General features: G+C 45.2%; 1 protein-coding gene across 3 annotated transcripts in view; it reads right to left on the bottom strand.

Annotated features, from left to right (window-relative positions):
- The window catches only part of palld (palladin, cytoskeletal associated protein), a 446,071-nt gene that overhangs the window by 415,085 nt on the left and 12,084 nt on the right, over window positions 1-18,902 (bottom strand). The gene's annotated exons all lie outside the window — the stretch shown is intronic.

Here is an 18,902-nt window from a genome sequence, read left to right as displayed (position 1 = left end):
ACGGCTCCAGAGGAAGTGCAGTGCAGGCAGGCAGAAAGGTGCGGTAAGGTGGGAAAGTGAGAGTTTAATAATCCATCTTATTGTACTAGGGGACCATTCAATTTCTTATATCAATGGGGTAGACGCTGTCCTTGAGCCTAATGGTATCTACTTTCAGGCTTTTGCATCTTCTGCCCGATGGGAGAGGGAAGAAGAAAGAATATCTGAAGTGAGAGGGGTCTTTGACCCTACACTACCAAGAGAGCGAGAAGTGTGATTAGATTTATTAACCATCAACCATCAGGGTCTGGAACCAGTGGGGATAACTTCACTCGTCCCATCACTGAAATGTTCTCATAACCTATGGCCTCACTTTCAGGGATTCTTCATCTCAAGCTCTTATATTTATTGCCTATTTATTAGTATTATTATTATTTCCTTTTTTTCCTTTTGTATTTGCATAGTTTGTTGTCTTTTGCACACTGATTGTTTGTCCATCCTGTTGGGTGCGGTCTTTCATTGATTCTATTTTGTTTCAAGTATTTACTGTGAATACCTACAAGAAAATGAACCTCAGGAGTGTATATGGTGACATGTATCCACTTTGATAATAAAAATTATTTTGAACTTTTAAACTTTACAAAATCTCAGCATAATATACTTGCTCTTGTATTCCAGTCCTCTCAAAATGAATGCTAACATCGCTTTTGCCTTCCTTACCATTGACTCAAATTGCAAGTTAACCTTTATTGTACCCTGCACAAGGACTCCTAAGTCTCTTTGCACATCCGATTTTTGATTTTTTTCCCCTATTTAGAAAACAGTCTATGCCTTTATTCCTTCTACCAAAGTGCATGACCAGACACTTCCCAACACTATATTCCATCTGCCACTTCTTTGCCCATTCTCCGAATTTGTCTAAGTCCTGCAAACTCTCTTCTTCCTCAACACTACTTACTCATCCACCTATCTTCGTATCGTCCACAAAATTGGCCACAATCAGCCAATGATTCCATCATTCAAATCACTGACACATAACATGAAAAGATGCGGTCCCAACACCAACCCCTGTGGACCCCCGCTATTTACCGGCAGCCAACCAGAAAAGGTCCCCTTTACTTCCACTGTTTGCCTCCTCCCAGTCAGACAATCTTCTATCCATGCTATATCTCTCCTGTAATAGCACAAGCTCTTGTAAGCAGCTTCGTGTGCGGCACCTTGTGAAAGGACTTCTGAAAATCAAAAGTAAATGAAATCAAAAGTAACTGTCTATCCTGCCTGTTATTTCCTCAAAGAATTCCAAAAGGTTTGTCAGGCAAGATTTTCCCTTAAGGAAATCATGCTGGCTGACTTTGGCCTATTTTACCATGTGCCTCCAAGTACCGCAAAACTTCATCCTTAACAATTGGCTCCTAATATCTTCCCAACCACTGAAGTCAAGATAAATGGTGTATCATTTCCTTTCTTCTGCTTCCCTCTCGTTTCTAGAGTGGAGTGACATCTGAAAGTCTTCAGTATTCCGGAATCTATTGATCCTGAAAGATCATTACTAATGCCTCCATAATCTCTTCGGCTACCTCCTTCAGAACCCTGGGGTGTAGTCCATCTGGTCCAGGTGACTTAACTACCTTCAGACTTTTCAGCTTCCCAAGCAGCTTTTCCTTAGTAATACTAACAACACTCATTTCTGCTCCCTGACACTCTCAAATTTCTGGCATACTATTTGTGTGTTCCACGGTAAAGACTGGCTCAAAATACTTAATATATTTGTCTGCCATTACTTGTCCCTCATTACTACCTCTCCAGTGTCATTTTCCTGTGGTTCAACATCCACTTTCATCTCTCTTTTACTCTTCATCTTTCTGAAAAAAAAATTGGTATCTTTTTCAATTTATTGGCCAGCTTATCTTCATATGTCATCTTTTCTCTCCTTATAGCTTTTTAGTTACCTTCTGTTGGTTTTGAAGAGATTCCCAATCCTCTACCTTCCCACTAATTTTTGCTATATTATATGCCCTCTCTTTTCCTTTTATGCCGTCTTTGACTTCCCTTGTCAGCTACAGTTGCCTCATCTTCCCTTTAGAATACTTATTCATCTTTGGGATGTATCTATCCTACACCTTCTGAATAGCCCCCAGAAACTCTAGCCTTTGCTGTTTTGCTGTCATCCTTGCTAGTGTCCCTTTCCAATCAACTTTGGCCAGCTCCTCTCTTATGCCTCTGTAATTCCCTTTACTCCACTGTAATACTGATACATCTGAATTTGCCTGCTCCCTCTCAAACTGCAGGGGGAATTCTTTCATATTATGTCACTTCCTCCTAAGTTTCCTTTATCTTAAGCTCCTAAATCAAATCTGGTTCATTACACAACCCCCAATCTAGAACAGTCTTTCCCCTAGTGGGCTCAATCACAAGCTGCTCTAAAAAGCCATCCTGTAGGCATTTTACAAATTCTCCCTCTTGGGATCTAGCACCAACCTGATTTTCCCAGCGTACCTGCATATTGAAATCCCCCATGACTATTGTATCACTGCCCTTTTCATATGCCTTTTCTATCCCCTGAGGACGCACTGGGGGCAGCCTGTAAATGTCACTATTCATTCTGGCACCAACAAACTCAGCAGGACAACAGAGAGCACAACAAGTAATGAAACAACAAAACAAACAAAATCCTTTTCCTTCCATCCACACACATGACAGCCCTTCAACTCCAGGGCAGGCATCCAGCCTCTGGGCTTCAGCCACTGGGTTTTGACTTCTGATCGACCTTCAGGCTCCAATTTTTGGTACTGTCCTCAGACTACCCCAACCCAATGAAAAACAGAGGGACAGGGATCATTTGTCCTTTGGAATCTTGCTGTGCATTACTGTGTGCTGTTTCCCGAGTTGCAACAGGAAGCACACTTTAATAGCGTTTCATTGACTGCTTGAGGTCACAAGTGGTTGCTATAGAAATGCAAGTCTTTGTCAACCAGCTACGACCTGCCATCTGGAGTCAATTCCATTTTTTAAAAAAGCACTGAATCTCTTATTTTACACAATCAGTGAAGTAAATCAGAACCTCAAGCACCAGACTTTGTTAACCCTTCTTGTGCAGTTGAGTTTAATGTTATGTGCAGGATTAGGGTGAGATACAGGTACAATGCAGAACTTGCTTGTAGCAGCAGCACAGGCACACAGAACATACAGAACATAAATTGTCGAAGATAGTGAAGGAAAAGACAGTGCAAAAATACATTAGTTCAAAAGGCAAAATGAGGCGACTCTGCTGGGGAAGTCGAAGGCCCAACTTCTGCCAGTCTGAGTCCACTGAAGGCTGGACACCGAAGGTGGCCAGACCTGGGGTTGGAGAAATGAGTCTGTGAGCATGGGTGGGAGGGAGGAGTGAGGCTTGCTTTGCTCTTATTATTTTGGCACTTGCTGTTTCCTGTTTCGTTGTGTTCTGCATTATTCTGCCGAACATGGCGAGCATGCTACGTTGGCGCCGGAACGTGTGGTGACACTTGCAGGCTGCCACCTGCACATCCTTGGCAGTGTCGGTTGTTAACACAAATGGTGCATTTCATTGTAAGTTTTGATGATCTTGTGATAAATACAGTATTGTGCAAAAGCTTTAGGCACATGTATATTGCTATGGTGCCTAAAACCTTTGCACAGTTCTGTATTAATTTTATGTATTGCACTGTACTGTTGGTGCAGAGAAAAACAAATTTCATGACGTATGTGAGTGATGATAAACCTGATTCTGATATGGGTCTCTGTTGTGGACTGAAAGTAGGAAGGGGGCAGGGAGAGGGGAATCATAGTTGGGAACAGGAGAAGGGAGAGGGGAGGGAGCAGGAAGCACCAGAGAGACATTCTGCACTGAACAATAAACCAATTGTTTAGAATCAAATAACCTTTCCGGGCATCAGCACCTGTCACCCACACCCACCCCAGCGCTCCTTCTCTGCCACCCGTCCCACACCTCCTCTGCAGCACTCCACCCCCACCATTCCCAACATCCTTTTCTCTGGCCAGATTTACAAAGTTGCTCACTGCTCCACGTTGACAAATACAGTACTGTGCAACAGTCTTGGGGATCTTAGCTATATAACTCAACCACTTCAGTCACCCGGTCAGGTAATTTCTAATTAGAGATTTGTCCCCATTCACACTTCCTGGGTTCCAGAGCCACTGTGATCTTGCAGAATAAAGATCGATCTTTCTTTGGGAATATTTGATTGGGCCCCAAGGTCTGAGGTGAGGTGGAACATGGAGAGTACTCTTTGCCACACCCCAGAACAGCTGGGTCATTGAAGCAAAGGTTATGCAGCCCATTAAGGTTGTTATACCACTCAGTGAGACATTGGCAGACCTGTGACCGACCTCCATTAACTTATCGTGGTTCAAAAACTTGCACTGTTGACATCTACGCCTAGTGGAGATACCTTATGGTGTTTGACAGGGAAAGAATGGGAAGATTTCTCTGCTAGGGTTATCAAGATGACACAGAAACAAGCTCTCTGGCCCAACTGGCCCATACTAACCAAGACAACCATCTAAGATAATCTGATATAGAATTATATATCATATACAATTGAAAGTGAATACAATAGTGTGATTACCTCTCTTATCAGATACCTTATATCATCAGGTGCAGGTGTGAACAACTGAGGCACTTGGAGCTATGTGGATAAGGTAGGCCTCTCTCTCATACACATACATACATACACACACACACACACACACACACACACACATATACACACGACTATAGGTGCTGAAAATCCTAAGCAACGTGCACAATGCTGGAGGAACTCAGCGGATCAGGCAGCATTGATGGATGATCATTACTTTGGACTGGAAGCAAAGAGGGGAGATGGGTAGTATAAAAGGGTAGGAGCAGGGGTAGAGCAAGAGCTGATGGATCCAGATGAGGGGGGAGGAGAATGATACACAAATGAGGGAGGGGGGAAGTGTGAATGATGCAGGAAACTGGAAGGTGTTAGGTGGAAGTAAAGAAGATGGAATCAGATAGGAGGGGACAATGGAAGGAGGAGAGACATGGAACTGGAGGGAGGAGGAGTGTGTGGGTGATGGGCAGAGGAAAGAGAAAGGATGCTAGGGCTGGAAAGCAAAAAGGGAATGACAGAGGAGAGTGGTTACCAGATGTTGGAGAAATCATGCTGTCGAGCTGGAGATTACTATCTGGAAAATGAAGTGTTACCCCTCTAATCTGCATCTGGCCTCAGTTTGGCAGGACAGGAGATACTGAACAGGCATGAGACTGTGGGAATGGATTGAGGAATTAAGACAGCTGGTCACCGAGAGATCTTGGCTGTTATGGTGGATGAAGTGAAGGGGCTCAATGAAGTGATCCCCCAGTCAGCATGGGATCTCAATGAGATGTAGAGGCTGCAATAAATAAACCTGATAGATTCATACATAAAGGACTACCTCACCTGGATAGACTGTTCAGTCATTTCAAAGGGCCTGGTTTTATGCTCTATGGCTCTATGGAAGATCAGATCAAGCAATGATCTCATGGAATGGTGGAACAATATTGATGGACTGAATGGCCTTTGCTGTCCAGTCATACAGTCTGGAAAGGTTCTTTTTGGCCCAATTGGTCCATGCAAACCAGGAGTCCCACCAATGCTGATGACCCAGCTCATCTAGGACAATAGGGAACATGGTCCAGGCACCTCTCATCCCCACCAAGAGTCAATGGTGTCTGGGGAGCTTATCAGAAGCAAATGCCAAACCAAAATCAAACTTCGTATGGCAAGGTTGCTGAGGATTCTGGAAACCAGGTACTATGACTGGGGCAAAGATTAAGACACGGATTGGCAGAAGAAACTTCAGTGGCAGAATATCCCTGCCTCCCCCTCTTGTCCTATAACCTCCTCAGCTCCAACCAGCACCCAAACGAACCTATTCTCCCAACTTTACTGAAACATAACAAGAAGTGTTAATAAATCTGATCCAATGAAGTGCTTCAGGTTCAGACTGAACCTTTGAAGCTAAGGGTTAAGCATTTAAAATGGAATGGGCTCCAGATGGTAGGAATTTGTAGCCAATGTTTTCAATTCAATACAAATCTTTTAAAAATACAACATCTTTTCACTGAAATTGTAGTAAAAGATATATATACTTACATGATTGAAGGCTTCAGCACTCTTTTCCCCACCTGGGTAATGTTAAGCTGATATAAAATAACACGAACCATCTCATTAAGCAATCCAAAGGCCTCATTGCTACAGAAATCACAGGTGGGATGCATAGCAACCAATCAGATAACGAAAAGCCTGGAAATTGCCCTTTGGCCTGGTGACATCACATAAAGTGAGCTTCATATTGGCTTTTCTTATTTATGAATAAGTGCAGCCCATTACATTGGGAGAATGATCTCTTAATTTGTGAAAATATGTAACTGCCTTGGAAACAGTTTATAAAAATTTAATTAAATGGTTAGAAAGGATCAGGATTCTTTTGGCGTATTGTATTCAGTTCTGGCTACCTAATTACAGGAAGGACGGGGAAGCCTTAGAGAGGGTGCAGAGGAGATTTACCAGGATACTGCCTGGATTAGAGAGCATGCCCGGCGAGGAAATGAACGAGCTAGGGCTTTTCTCTTTGGAGTGAAGGAAGATGAGAGGTGATTTGATAGAAGTGTACAAGATGACAAGAATGTACAGCCAGCACCTTTTTCCTGGGGCAGCGATGGCAAATATAAAAGGGTATAGTTTTAAGGTGATTGGAGGAAAATATAGGAGTAGGTTTTTTATACACGGAGGGTGGTATATACAGTATTTGGAACACACTGCCAGAGGTACTGGTACAGGCAGACACATTGGGGACATTAAACAGGCACATGGATGGAAGAAAAATGAGCACTATATGGGATGGAAGCTTTAGATTGATTTTGAGGTAGGGTGAAGGGTCTACGTTCTACTGAATGTTCTTATGAAGAGAGTTTGAACTTGTATCTGGTGGGGTTTAGAACAGTCAAAGAGGATGTGATTGAAACAGATATTTACCAGGATGGTGCCTGTGTTACAGAGAGAAGTTGGGCAGAGTAGGATTTTATTTCTTGGAAAGTACAAGAATGGGAGGTGACCTTATAGAGGTGTTTAAAGTCATGAGGGACATAGACAAGGCAAAGTCTTTTTCTAGGTTTAGGAAATCAATAACTAGAAGGCAAAGTTTTAAAGTGAAAAGGGAGAGACTTAAAAAGGACCTGAGGAGCAACGTTTTCACCCAGAGGGTGGTCAGTATATGGAATGAGGAAGTGTCTGAGACAGTAATAATATTTCAAAGTTATACAGATAGGTGTATCAGTAGGAATGGTTCAGAGCAGGGGCTCCCAATCTGGGGTCCACAGGCCCTTGCTTAATGGTATGGTCAATGGCATAAAAAAGGTTCTGAACCCCTTGTTTAGAGGATACAGACCAAACATAGGTAAATTGGACTAGCTTAGATGGGAATCAAGGTCAGCGTGGTCCCTTTGCCCATCGTGTCATGCTAGCCATCAAGTGCATATCTAACTTCATCCCATTTCTTTATGCTACCTTTTCCTTGGTAGTTTAAGTGCTAATCTAATTATTTCTTGAACAATTTCTTAGATGCCTCTCAAAGTGCAAACCCTACATTCCAGATATAAGAGGTGGAAATGGGTAAGGCCAGCCAACCGGGCTCTGGTGAAGCTGTATAGGTCAATCTTTTGAACAGTGGATGCAACGGATTGCAGAAACATTGACGAACTCCAACCATACCATCGATATGATGGAGACAGGAGGTCATTGATGGCCTACACTCCACTGGAAGCTAAGGGCCCAAGAAGAAGAAGAACTTCCTAGACGTTCTGCGTCCACCATCTCTTTGGGTAGCATGTTCCATGTTTCAACATCCTCTGTGGAAAAAAATCCTTCCTCATATCCCTTTGAAACCCCTTAACGTGTGTCTGCGAGATCATTCCTACCATGATCATCCTCCCTTCTCCCATTAGGAAGAAGATACAGGAACCTGAAAGCACGTACCACCAGATTCAAGGATAGCTTCTGTCCCACTGTTGCAAGGTTACTGACCAGACCTTTTTTACAATAAGATAGACTCTTGACCTGATAATTTCCCTCATCGTGGCCTTGCACCTTATTGTTTGCCTGCACTGTACCTTCTCTGCAACAGTAACACTCTATTCTACATTCCCTTGTTCTCCCTCAGTACAGTGATAAGATGAAGCTTTTCACTGTACCTCATTCTAAGTGATTAATAAATCAATTTAACAATTCATAGATGCCTTGCTCAGGAGAGAGTTTCTCATTCTTAACCCATCTATCTCCTTGTGTAATTCTGTAATCTCGATCTGGTCCCCCTCAGCTGCCTCTGCTTCAAGGTAAACAAACCCAGCCCCTCCAGTCTCTTCTCATAACTGACATAGCCCATCTCAGGTGACATCCTGCTGAAGCTCTTCTGCACCCTCTGCAGTACAACTATATCCTTCCCACAGAGTGGCGATGAGAACCGTACACAGTGCTCCATTGTGACCTGAGTTGTGTTTTATATAGTTTTACATAGACTCCCTGTTTTTACAATTCTATGCTAAAGTAACTATAGTATTTGCTTGTTTAACCACCAAGACTGCCTGTGTTGTTGTCTTCAGGGATCCCCGGACACCTGTACCTTGGTTTGACTGTTCCTCATTATTTCATTTTATTTTGGGCATTGGCAATAGAACAAAGAAATACAACAGAATCAATGAAAAACTACGCACAAATAAAGGCCGACAAACAACCAAATGTGCAAAAGACGACAAACTGTGCAAATACAATAAAATATATCAGATACTAATAATAAATAAATAAGTAAACAAATAATATTGAGAAGATGAGTTGTAAATGGGCCCATAGATTATGGAATCAGTTCACTGTTGCGGAGAGTGAACTTATCTATGCCGGTTCAGGAGCGAAGTGAAGATGGCGCTAAACAGCGACTCCTTTGTTTGCATCTTCACAAACAGCTCTATTTCCATCTTTCATATCTCTTTTTTTCTTTTTGAAGGTTCTTTAGAAGACCCTGACCTGGAATTACACTCTGACTTCAGTTCTTTGCGAGAATGGGATCCGCTCTCAGGGCCTCATGACTGGTCGCTTTTTGATATCCCAAGGACACGCCTTTGGGGTACAAGATTTTTGTGGCTCTGGAGACAGGCTGACTCTAGGTCAGTGCCCTGACTGAGGTGTCGCAGGAGAACACAGAACATTGGGAGCAGTGGGTTAGCTGCCGTGGGCTGTGTGTCCAGAGACCTGAGCCTTTCTGGAGCCGACTCTCTGGGCACAGAGCTCGGAAGAAGAAATGCAACAGATTTTTAACATCGTAAATCAGCGAGTTGTTTGCTTTGTCTCCCCTCTCACTGTGAAACGGGGACACCTCTTTTTCCCTTATTAGGCAGAGAGAGAGCCTGTGGTATCTCAAACACCGGGGAATGAGTAGTCTTCAGGGTACTGTAAGTCTGTGTCTTTATTGATACTTTGCTGCATGCTTGAGTGCTTGGTGGAGGGCATTGATACCTTTTTGCTGGTGGGGGAGGGGGGGCTTGTTGCTTTGCTACTGCTTGTGGGAGGGAGGAGCTGGGGGTGTTGGGGTTCTAACGCTTAACTGTCATTCATTCTTTGAGGCACTCCGTTTTCATGTATATTTGCGGAGAAAAAGAATTTCAGGATGCATATTGTATATATTTCTCTGACATTAAATGTACCTACTGAATCGCCGTTTTTTTGACTTTGTCGCAAGATCCTACATCTACGGACTCCAGAGCCTGCCAGCCCCGACGCTAGCAGGTATGAACTTCAGATTGCGGCCCCTGCCATTGATCTCGGCGGCTCCAACCCCTCAGGGCATATTCAAAACCCGGACTCCAGCAACGACCATGGACACCTTCACAGCGATTGCGCAACCACCAACTGCGACTCCAGCCTTGAACTCCAGGCCGGGTCTTTATGTGCTGCTGTTGTGACTCCCGTCTCCCCTTCCCCCACCACCACTCCGCAGCCCCGTCTTCCTCAGATCCCACCGTCAACTCCTGGGCCCTCAGAGGCTCCATCTTCCTCTCACCCCAACCCTCCCCTCTCCACTGACACCCCCAGCCTCCCCTCTCCCCCCTCTGATCCCAGCTCTCATCCGTGCCGGGTCTTTACCATCCCCTCCAACCTTCAACTGTCGGAGGCAGAACGCTCTGTTCTCAGTAAGGGCCTCACGTTTGTCCCCCTTCGCCCACACCTCAGCGAGTTCCGTGTTCGCCACGATGCGGAACTTTTCTTCCGCCGTCTCCGTCTCCAAGCCTACTTCTTCAGCAAGGACTCTTCAACCCCCACCGATGACCCCTTCTCCCGTCTTCAACCCTCCTCTTCTTCATGGACACCCCGCTCTGGTCTTCTGCCTGCTCTGGATCTCTTTATCGCTAACTGCCGACGGGACATCAACCGTCTCGACTTTACCGCACCTTGTCCCCATTCCAACCTCACTCCTTTGGAACGCTCTGCTCTCCACTCCCTCCGCACTAATCCTAACCTTATTATTAAACCCGCCGATAAGGGGGGTGCTGTTGTAGTCTGGCGTACTGACCTCTACCTTGCCAAGGCACAGTGACAACTCGCGGATACCTCCTCTTATTTACCCCTCAATCGTGACCACACTAAGGAGCACCAGGCCATTGTCTCCCACACCATCACCGACTTTATCTGCTCAGGGGATCTCCCATCCACTGCTACCAACCTTATAGTTCCCACACCTCGCACTTCCCGTTTCTACCTCCTACCCAAGATCCACAAACCTGCCTGTCCTGGCCGACCTATTGTCTCAGCTTGCTCCTGCCCCACCGAACTCATTTCTGCATACCTCAACACTGTTTTATCACCCCTTGTTCAATCCCTTCCGACCTATGTTCGTGACACTTCTCACACTCTTAAACTTTTCGATGATTTTAAGTTCCCTGGCCCCCACCGCTTTATTTTCACCATGAATGTCCAGTCCTTATATACTTCCATCCCCCATCAGGAAGGTCTCAAAGCTCTACGCTTCTTTTTGGATTCCAGACCTAATCAGTTCCCCTCTACCACCACTCTGCTCCGTCTAGCGGAATTAGTCCTTACTCTTAATAATTTCTCCTTTGGCTCCTCCCACTTCCTCCAAACTAAAGGTGTAGCTATGGGCACCCGTATGGGTCCTAGCTATGCCTGACTTTTTGTTGGGTTTGTGGAACAATCTATGTTCCATGCCTATTCTGGTATCTGTCCCCCACTTTTCCTTCGCTACATCGACGACTGCACTGGCGCTGCTTCCTGCACGCATGCAGAACTCGTTGACTTTATTAACTTTGCCTCCAACTTTCACTCTGCCCTCAAGTTTACCTGGACCATTTCCGACACCTCCCTCCCCTTTCTAGATCTTTCCGTCTCTGTCTCTGGAGACAGCTTATCCACTGATGTCTACTATAAGCCTACTGACTCTCATAGCTATCTGGACTATTCCTCTTCTCACCCTGTCTCTTGCAAAAACACCATCCCCTTCTTGCAATTCCTCCGTCTCCGCCACATCTGCTCTCAGGATGCTTTTCATTCTAGGACGAGGGAGATGTCTTCCTTTGTTAAAGAAAGGGGCTTCCCTTCCTCCACTATCAACTCTGCTCTTAAACGCATCTCCCCCATTTCACGTACATCTGCTCTCACTCCATCCTCCCGCCACCCCACTAGGAATAGGGTTCCCCTGGTCCTCACCTACCACCCCACCAGCCTCCGGGTCCAACATATTATTCTCTGTAACTTCCGCCACCTCCAACGGGATCCCACCACTAAGCACATCTTTCCCTCCGCCCTCTCTCTGCATTCCGCAGGGATCGCTCCCTACACAACTCCCTTGTCCATTCGTCCCCCCCATCCCTCCCCACTGATCTCCCTCCTGGCACTTATCCGTGTAAACGGAACAAGTGCTACACATGCCCTTACACTTCCTCCCTTACCACCATTCAGGGCCCCAAACAGTCCTTCCAGGTGAGGCAACACTTCACCTGTGAGTCGACTGGGGTGATATACTGCGTCCGGTGCTCCCGATGTGGCCTTTTATATATTGGCGAGACCCGACGCAGACTGGGAGACCACTTTGCTGAACACCTACGCTCTGTCCGCCAGAGAAAGCAGGATCTCCCAGTGGCCACACATTTTAATTCCACATCCCATTCCCATTCTGACATGTCTATCCACGGCCTCCTCTACTGTAAAGATGAAGCCACACTCAGGTTGGAGGAACAACGCCTTATATTCCGTTTGGGTAGCCTCCAACCTGATGGCATGAACATCGACTTTTCTAACTTCCGCTAGGCCCCACCTCCCCCTCGTACCCCATCTGTTACTTATTTTCTCTCACTCTCCTTTTTCTCCCTCTGTCCCTCTGAATATACCTCTTGCCCATCCTCTGGGTCCCCCCCCCCCCGTCTTTCTTCCCGGACCTCCTGTCCCATGATCCTCTCGTATCCCCTTTTGCCTATCACCTCTCCAGCTCTTGGCTCCATCCCTCCCCCTCCTGTCTTCTCCTATCATTTTGGATCTCCCCCTCCCCCTCCAACTTTCAAATCCCTTACTCACTCTTCCTTCAGTCAGTCCTGACGAAGGGTCTCGGCCTGAAACGTCGACTGCACCTCTTCCTAGAGATGCTGCCTGGCCTGATGCGTTCACCAGCAACTTTGATGTGTGTTACCTACTGAGCCTATTGGGCCACCTGTTTCTGAACCTGGTGGTGTGGGATCTACAGCTCCTGTACCCTTTTCTTGGTGGCAGCAGTAAGAAGAGAGCATGGCCGGGATGGTGGGGGTCCCTGATGATGGATGCTGCTTTCTTGTGGCAGTGCTCATTGCTCATTGTAGGTGTGTAGAGGGCTTTGTCTGTGAAGGACTGGGCTGTATCCGCCACTTTTTGTAGGCTTTTAAATTCTTGAGCATTGGTGTTTCTTCACCAGGCTGTGACGAGACCAGTCAGGATACTCCCCACTGTGCATCTATAGAAGGCTGTCAGTTTTAGGTGACGTGCTGAATCTACACAAACTTCTGAGGAAGTAGAGGTGCTGCCATGCCTTTCTGTAATGGCGCAGGGCTGAATCACTGATATGATAACACTAAGGAATTTAAAGTTACTAGCCCTCTCCTCCTCCCAGCCCCTAATAAGTTCTGGCTCACGGACTCCGCTTTCCCCCCCCCCACCCACTTCTTCCTCCAGTAGTCAATAACCAAACTGACATTGAGTGAGAGGTTGATGTTGTGATACCATTCAACCAGATTTTCAAACTCCCTTCTATATGTATCAATATCATTCTGTAACTCAAAACTACCACCCTTATTACTATTAACATCGACCAATTTTCATGTCATTCACAAACTCGCGAGTCATTCTTTTTATATGTAGAATTAAGTCATTAATCAACAAGGATCCCAGCGCAGATCCCTACTGACCAAATCGCTAATCACTAATCGCAAAATCAATCTTTCTCTCCTGTCCCTCCTCCTATCATCGTCATCATTATGTGCTTATTCGTATGACGTAGATGATCATGGTCTTCCCACTATCCTGCCTGGTGTCAGTGGTTGCATAACCAGGACTTGTGACATGTACCAGCTGCTTATATGACCACCGTACACCTCCTTTGGTAGAGACATATCTCCACCCCACCATCCAATCCTCCTCCTATCACCAAGACAAGTTCAAATCCAATTTGCCAAATTGCCCTAGACCCACTTGTGGAATGTGGAACCCTGCCTATGGCTTTACTGAAGACTAAATCAGGTGATTTCCCCTTTGAGGCACAAGTGAGATTTCAGATGCTGGAACCTGGAGCAATCTACAAGATGCTGGAGGAAGTCAGTGCGTCAGGCAGCAACCATGGAGGGAAGTAGATATCCTTCAGTCCAGATGAAAGAGTAGTTTTATTTGTCACATGTACATTGAAACATGGACACATACAGTGAAATACATCACTTGGGGATGTGCTGGGGCAGCCCACAGTGTCTCCATGAATCCAACACCAATGTAGCATGCCCATAACTTCATCAGTCCTGACGAGGAGTCTTGGCCCGAAACATTTACTCTTCTCCATAGATGCTGCCTGGCCTGCTGAGTTCGCCCAGCATTTTGTGTGTTGTTGCTTGGATTTCCAGCATCTGCAGATTTTCTCTTGTTTGTGGATGCCCACAATCTACTCGTTCTAACTTGTACTGGAATGTGGAAGGAAAGCAGAACATCCCGAGGAAATCCACACAGTGAAGGGGAAAATAAACAAGCTCCTTACAGACGATCCTCCACGAGGACCATAGGGTTTGGAGGCTTGCATGCCCCAATGACTTGGACAGCTACATCGGCTGGAGTCAGGGCTTTATGCTTTGGTTCTGGGCAGGGTCACCCACACCAAACAGGTCAAAGGGTAGAGGCCAGACTAAAGTTGGTCCACTGATCCTCCAGGTTTGGGGGTACAGCTCAGAGTTAATAACCCTGATGGTAAAACAAAACTATTACGGAGGCAGCAATGAAGAATCCTTCTGCACTTGAGCGTGATGGTACTCCTGAGCCTCCACCAAGGACTTGAATGACTGGCAGCGGTGAAAACCGAGAGGAAGCTACCAGCACAACGAAGGAAGCCCTGAACACCGCCAGAGATGGAGGACCTTCATTGCTGCCCTAGATGTCAGTGGTGTAATGAGCAGTAAGTAAGTAAGTTCCAGACAATGGAATGAACTGAACTCCGATTCATGATTATTGGTGCTGTAAAGTGTTATGCTAACTGGTACACCACTGTGCCAACCCAAAATATCGACAGTCCGTTTCCTTCCATAGATGATGCTTGACCCACTGAGCTCCTCCAGTGTTTTGTGTGACTTCTCCTCTGACAGATCAACACCACTCAACCACTCGCCACGAGGGCTACATCAACCGCACAGCCCCCGCCTGCTATTCCTTCAAACGAAAAATTCAATCCAGTTAGTCGGACAGAATCTCCCCTCTCGTTGGCTCTGTGGAACAATTCAGGAAATAGATTGCAGCTGCTCTCTCCGGGGTGTCAGCTGTGATTCAGCTGAGACAGAAGGCTCTGGATGAAATCCCACCCCAGTCACTGGAGCACAGAACTCTCAGCGGATGGCTCGAGAAGTGCTGCCAGATCACAACCACTGAGGAGAAGGAGGACCCGAGATGCCGCCTCATTGTATCCGCGGCTCAGCGAGGCCAGCAGAGTCTAAATCCTTCAAATGTGAGGATAGAAAGCTGAGAGAAACGTGCAACTATCTCTCGGGAAGAAATTGGCTCTTAGCCCATTGTTCATTGAAATGCTTTTGATTGGCAGGCGTTTGGGAGGACGTGGGAGAAGAGGTAAGTAGAGTCATGGTAAATGAAGCCATGACCCAAGATGAAAATAAAGTTCAAAGTACAAAGTAAATTTATTATCAAACTGTGCTGTATAGATGTCACCATACACTAACTACCCTGAGATTCATTTTTCTTGTGGGCATTCATGGTAGATACAAAAAACACATTAGAATCAATGAAAAACCTCACACAAAGATGGACAAACAATCAAAGTGCAAAAAATGACAAACTGTACAAATACAATAAATAAATAATATTCAGAACTTGATCTGAAGAGTCCTTGAAAAGGGAGTCCATAGATTGTGCAATCCATTCAGTGTTGAGGTGAGTGAAGTTATCCACCGTAGTTCAGGAGCCTGATGGTTGAAGAGTAACAACTGATCCTGAACCCGGTGGTGTGGGACCCAAGGCTCCTGTACCTCCTTCCATATAGCAGCAGCAAGATGAGAGCATGAAGGGGTATAAATGGATGGGTAATGGATAGTAGAGATTCAGAGGGCTGAAGGGCCTGTTGTATGTCTGTGACTCAATGACTTTATGATCTCATTGAATAGGCTCAAGGATTAGTGTTGATACACACACTATCAAACATTAGGAAATTATTTTGCACAGAAAGAGTTCACGATGGCTCCCAGAAGAGTAAAACACACAAAATGCTGGAGGAATACAGCAGGTCAGGCAGAGTCTATGGAGAAAAATAAATAATCAATGTTTCATCAAGACTCAGCCCAAAACATCAACTGTTTATTCCTCTCCACACATGCTGCCTGACCTGCTGAGCTCCTCCAGCATTTGTGTGTGTTGCAGCATGTGCAGAATCTCTTGTGTTTATGATTGCCTACAGCAATCCCATCAACCCTCTCCCTTTCTCATTATTTCCCAGTAACACTGAATTTATTCTGTTTTCATGGCCATCATCTCTCCTTTGATTCCTTTGTTATGAAATTACACGGAAGGGTACAATGCCAATAAAAAGTATTCACTCTCCTTGGAAGTTTTCATGTTTTATTGCTTTACAACATTGAATCACAGTGGATTTAATTTTGCTTTTTTGACACTGATCAACAGAAAAAGACTCTTTATGTCAAAGTGAAAGCAGATATCTACAAAGTGACCTAAATTGATTAAAAATATAAAACACAAAATAATTGATTGCATAAGTATTCACCCCCTTTAATATAACACACCAAATCATCACTGGTGCAGCCAATTGGTTTTAGAAATCACAATTAGTTAAATGGAGATCACCTGTGTGCAGTCAAGGTGTTTCAATTGACTGTAGTAAATATACAACCATATCAGGAAGGTTCAACTGCTGGTGAGTCAGTATCCTAGCAAAAACTACACCATAAAGACTAAATACTTCAAGCAACTTGTGGCAAAGTTATTGAAAAGCACAGGTCAGGCGATGGATACAAGAAAATTTCCAAGTCACTGAATATCCCTTGGAGCATAGTTAAGTTAATCATTGAGAAATGGAAAGAATATGGCAAAGCTATAAATCTGCCTAAAGCAGGCCATCCTCAAAAACTGAGTGATCATGCAAGAAGGGGACTAGTGAGGGAGGCCACCAAGAGACCTATGACAACTCTGGGGGAGTTACAAGCTTCAGTAGCTGAGTTGGAGAGACTGTGCATACATCAACTTTTGTCCGGCTGCTTCAACAGTCACAGCTTTATGGGATAGTGGCAATGAGAAAGCCGCTGTTGGGGAGAAAAAACTCACATGAAATCTTGCCTGGAGTTTGCCAGAAGACGTGGGAGACTCTAAAGTCAGCTTCTATGGAAGGTTAGCAGAAGGTTCTATGGTCTGATGAAAATAAAATTGAGCTTTTTGGCCATCAGACTTAACATAATGTTTGGTTTATGCCTAACACTGCACATCATCAAAAGCACAGCATCACCACTGGGAAGCATGGTAGTAGCTACAATATGCTGTGGGGGTGCTTCACTGAAGCAGGCCCTGGAAGGCTTGTGAGGTTTGAGGGTAAAATGAATACAGCAAAATACAGGGAAATCCTGGAGGAAAACCTGATACAGTCTGTGAGAAATTGTGCCTTGGGAAAAGATTTTTTTCCAGCAAGGCAATGACCCCAAGCATAAAGCCAAAGCTACACAGGAATGGCTTAATATGTGGCTGCACTTGGAAAGGGCCGTTCACTCACAAATCCCCATGCAATCTGACAGACCTTGTGCAGTTTGTGAAGAAGAATGGGGAAATATTGCAGTGTCCAGATGTGCAAAGCTGATAGAGACCTATCCACCTAGACTCAAGGCTGTAATTGCTGCCAAAGGTGCATCTGCTAAATATTTAGTTGAAGAGGGTGAGTAATTATGCAGTCAATTTTTTGTGCTTAATAATTGCAATAAATTTAGATCAATTTGTTTTCACTTTGACATGAAAGAGCCTTTTCTGCTGATCAGTGTCAAAAAAGCCAGATTAAATCCGCAAACAACAGGAATTCTGCAGATGCTGGAAATTAAAGTAACACACATAAAAGTTGCTGGTGAACGCAGCAGGCCAGGCAGCACCTTTTCCTAGAGATGCTGCCTGGCCTGCTGCGTTCACCAGCAACTTTTATGTGTGTTGCCAGATTAAATCCACTGTGATTCAATGTTGCAAAACAATAAACACGAAAACTTCTGGGGGGGGGGGTGGTGGTGTGAATACTTTTTATAGGCACTGTAACATACAACAGCCAGTGAACCTACTGGGGTAACCAATCAGCAGTCTTGGCATTTATGTAGGAGGTGTCGAGCTTACTGGAACGTTTTTGGGATGTTGGTGCACCAGAGGAACTCTGTGCAGGAGCCCACGGAGAAGGTGCAAGCTCTCGGGAGAAGAACACTGGATGTCAGGGTCAGAGTAAGGTATCTGGAGTCCAATACCACACACCTCCACAATAAATAATTAGATAGACAGATGAAATTGAGAACATTAGTTGTGAAGTCCTTGAATGACAGGACCCTTGCTAATGTGGGCAAATGGGAGTAATGTAGATGGGCTCAAACGTCAGCATGGATGTGATGGACTGAAAGGACAATTTATAAAAAAATACATTCATTCAAGAGGCATGGGCTTTGCAGGCTGAGCCAGCATTTTAATAGTCTATTTACGTTGCCCTTGAGAAGGTGGTGGAAAGCTGTCTTTGACCACTGCAGTGCTTGAGTTTAGGATTATCTTTGTCATGTGTACATCAAAATATTCAGAGAAATCCATCGTTTGTGTCAAATCAAATCTGAGAGGATTGTGCTTGGCAGCCCGCAAGTGTTGCCACATTTCTGGCGGCAACATAGCATGCCCACAACTCACTAGCCCTGACCTATGTCCGTGGAGTGTGGGTGGAAAGCCATATGGTCACGGGGAGAACATACGAACTCTTTACAGACAGCGGGGGTGGGGGGGGGGATGGAAATTGCACCCCGATCTTGCAGCTGGCTCTGCAAAGCTTTTGTTTTGATCCAGTGACAGTGAAAATTAGACAATTATGTTTCCAGGTCAGGATGGAGTGCGGTGTGGGGGGCAACCTCCATAGCATCA

The sequence above is a fragment of the Mobula birostris genome, chromosome 5 (genome assembly GCF_030028105.1).
Source record: "Mobula birostris isolate sMobBir1 chromosome 5, sMobBir1.hap1, whole genome shotgun sequence".
NCBI classification, from domain to species: domain Eukaryota; kingdom Metazoa; phylum Chordata; class Chondrichthyes; order Myliobatiformes; family Myliobatidae; genus Mobula; species Mobula birostris.
Note: the sequence above shows the minus strand (reverse complement) of the source record. Positions and strands in the feature narration are given on the sequence as shown.